Genomic DNA, 3915 nt, shown 5'->3' on the forward strand with positions numbered 1-3915 from the left:
GGTGGTCCGTATCTACCATCATTGAGAAGAGATTTAAGGTCTCTACTAGGGTAGGCATCACTAGTGTGATTCAAGCCCCCACATTCTTCACATGGCAGGCTTACCTGTGGCTGTTTGGCTACAAAATATTCTATAGCGGCATGATCTATTTTCCAATTTGCTATTTCTTCTAACTTATTCAAAAGATATTCCATAGATAAAGAATTAACTTCATAACTATGGGTCATACCTTAGAAATGCTCATTGGTCCATCCTTGGTTTTCCACCATCTTCTCTATTAACTCTTTTGCTTGACCCACCTTCGAGGAGAAGAATGCTCCTCTGGCAACAGCATCAAGGTGTTGACGGGACTCCATTGTGAGCCCATGGTAGAGTTTTGGATGAGCAACCAATCCTCCATTCCGTGATGAGGGCATGCTTAAATGTGCTCTTGGAGTCACTCCCATGCCTCTAGAATGGATTCTCGGGCTTGTTGTTGAAAGTTAGAAATTTTGCTACAAAGAAGTTTGGTTTTACCGACATGGAAGAACTTGACGAGGAAGTCGTTTGAACACTTCTCCCATGTATTCAAGGTTCCTACGCTGGTATAGAACCAATGCTTTGCTTTTTCAAGCAATGAGAATGGAAAAGTCAGAGTTGAATGGTGTCTTGTGAGACTCCTCTAATTGAGATTGTGTTGCAAATCTCTAGAAAATTCTAAAGATGAGCATTGGCATCCTTAGAAGATTTGCCATGAAAAGGATTTGCTTGCACCATGGTTATTAGTGCTGCCTTAAGCACAAAGTCTTCTTTTTCGCTAAGAATATTAGGAATAATCATGAATCACCTTAATAGTTGCACAGGAATTGGTTGATGCAATACTGCTCGAATGAATGGGTTCAATTGGTGGAGGTTCAGAAAAGACCAGTTTAGTTGGAATTTCTAAATGGACTGGATCAATTGGTGGAAGATTTTGATGAATCAGAGGAGGATTTCTCCGAGAAGGGGTGAGACTAGCTCTCGCCCTTCTAACGAGAGCCTCAGGATCATCATGAAAATCTTCTAGGAAATTGAATCCTCACATACTTGACTTTGTTTATTACAAAGCAAGCAAAACATAAACTAGGAAAAATCACTAAAACTACACTAACCAAATATCTAGGCCAATGCCTTCCCCAAAAACTATGCCAAAAATGCTTGTTGATATTTCTTATGACTATTGGACTAATTCTGCAAGCGCACATAATATATCGATGTAGCACTTCACTTGGGAGTATACCACGTACCGTATTTATTTCCAGAGAGAAGGCATAGTATGACTCAAAAAAATGATTAATTAATTTCTAGTGAATTACCTACGCATGAATGTGATGAAGTAAATGAAAGTAAACAAACCTAACTAAAATAATAAAACAAAAGAAACACTACAATGGTCATAGAGTAGGTGAAGATAAATTAAGTACTATCTTAATTGATTCAACCTATCAATTGTCTAGCAAGTTAAGCAATGACTATACTTTGGGGCGTACCTGCCCTAAACTCACCCTAAGGTTGATTAGGCACAAAGCACCATGAGCCCTATGATTTAATAACTAATTCCAACATGGTGGAAAATAGAGGATGGACAGGGTTGTCACCACCTGCCACCTACCACAATCTATCCAGAGAATTAGCCACAACCCAAGGTACCCAATAGTCTAAGCACCACGCTTACACTAAGTGATACTACTCTAACCTTGTGCTAAGATCAGAGCACCAACTAGTGACGAGGATCCCATATATCAAAAACTTACTAACTAAACAAGAAATGATTGAAATATTCACAACACTACTTTACTCTAATGCAAGAAAGTAAATGCTAAAATTATGACAAGTACTAAAGCAAATATATAGAAAGCAAACATAGCTTACAAAGTCTTGGTATTTATTAATGCACACAGAAAAATCCGCAAGTGTACGGATACCGTTTTAGCTTTCACCCAGAAGTATTCCAAGTATCATATCCATAGGGAAACGTGTGACATTAACTACAATCTAACTTTACTAGTAGTAGCAACAAGACTTAAGATAAATAGGAGCGTAGAGAGAACTACTAAGGCTCTCTAGTTCTGACTTCAATAAGCTATGTCTTCTATTGTTCAGTTCTAGGGATATTACTAAGGAAAACATAGGCAGAGTATGTTTCCTATAGTAACTAGGTCCTACTTGGCCTACAAACAGGAGGTGGACTACAAAGGATTCAATGAGGATATAAGAGTCACCCTCATGAGCTACCATCGATCCGGAATATAGGGTACATCCATGAGTAACCAAGTCTAAGCACCACACTTACACTATGAATACTACTTTAACCTATGATCAATAGATTAAAGTACTCAAAAGAGTCACAAACCTAAAGAACAATATAAACACGATGCTTACTTGAATCAAAAGTTGATTACCAGAGATGTCTCAGAAGCAAGCTCAAGTAGAACTTGGATCCACCAATGTACAAGCCATAGAGAGAGCATCGATAGGCCAGCACTTCCTCCAAACTCTTTCCTCACTCTCTATCTCACTATTTCTAGTTACAAGACTAGATCCTATGGAGGACTAATCTTCTCTTGATAGCTGGCTCTGATCCTGATGAGGAGGATATGAATTAGGGTCTTAGGATGGCTTCAAGGAGGGGGTAGGGGCTTCTATATATAGGGGGTAGCATTAATTTTGGACCCTTGGATCAAACCAACTTAAAAGAACGGTGTAGATGTGATCTTCAAGGTGGTGGAGAACCAATATTCGAAGGAGAGACTAACCTATGGGTCCCATAGGATGACCGGCCTAGTGGTGGGGCCTAGCACCCCCATGTTAGCCACTTGACTCAATCTTTGGTGGAGAGTCTTTTGGTGTTTTCTGGAATCTTCTTGAGTTGTTTTTGTCGTGGATAAATGTGATTTACTTTGATGAATTGGTCTACCTTGATGATTTTCTGATTAAATCCTCCTACAAACATAGATTCACCAAAACTCATAAAATTTTTTAGTTTGAACCCCTAGACCTATGTTTGGTGATGGAATTAAGTATATATGCAGGATATATTCATGGTTTATAATTGATGTTAATGACTGTCAACAAGCTCCCCTAAGGTTAACCTTTGCTCATCCCTAAGCAAAGCTAAACTTAGCAATGGATCAAGAGTTGCTACAATGTTTTCACACTTTCAAAAGTACACATGCATTCAAACAAAAATTCTCCTCTAGATTAGAATAAACTGACCTGACTTTCAAACTTACCCATATTACCTTCAACCATGGGGCTTCTTAGCCTTCTCTCAGGCCTTGAGCGATTGAAACACAGAATGATCAAGTCAAGCACTATGTCTCAAGTTCTTTGTTCCACCATTGTTCTAAAGTTTTTCTTATAAGTTTTCAAAATAAAACTTAGAGATTCCATTGTATGACACTCTCAAGTCTCTCAATATATGTGGTATTTATGGATCCTCACCAAGGCAATAAAGATGTTATGCCTTTTCTCTTCCTACCACTAATGCTTATGTGGAGTCATAGGTAGGGAGAAAGTTAGAGCATACTTGCAATGCATATATTGTAAAGTCAAACAATGGATCCAAAGAGAGTTATTCATATAATCAAATCAACATGTACATGTGTGGATGTATGGTGGATATATGGTGGCTAACCTAATTCTACTTTGCTCCTTGAAAACATATCTCTTTTGAAACTTGGAAACATTTGCTAGAGAGCAGGGCTATCTTATTCATCTCTTTTTTTAGGTGGGCATATGAGTACCCATTATTTTAGATATCTCGGACACTATTGTGTCCATTTTTTCAATTCTTTTTTTTTCTATTTTTCGAATAACTTTTGCATAGCCCCATGCCTCTTTCTGCAACAAAAACTTTTGAGAGATAGCAACAAGAACTTGGAGCATTTATTTGGT

At 38.1% G+C, this 3915-nt stretch overlaps 1 non-coding gene across 1 annotated transcript; it reads left to right on the plus strand.

Annotated features, from left to right (window-relative positions):
- The first annotated feature begins 398 nt into the window (after positions 1 to 398).
- LOC136478604 (small nucleolar RNA R71) lies at positions 399 to 505 on the plus strand. The gene has a single exon (XR_010764327.1). It is a non-coding gene; the product is annotated as a small nucleolar RNA R71 (small nucleolar RNA).
- The last annotated feature ends 3410 nt before the right edge of the window (positions 506 to 3915 follow it).

This window comes from Miscanthus floridulus, chromosome 8 (genome assembly GCF_019320115.1).
Source record: "Miscanthus floridulus cultivar M001 chromosome 8, ASM1932011v1, whole genome shotgun sequence".
Classification (NCBI taxonomy): domain Eukaryota; kingdom Viridiplantae; phylum Streptophyta; class Magnoliopsida; order Poales; family Poaceae; genus Miscanthus; species Miscanthus floridulus.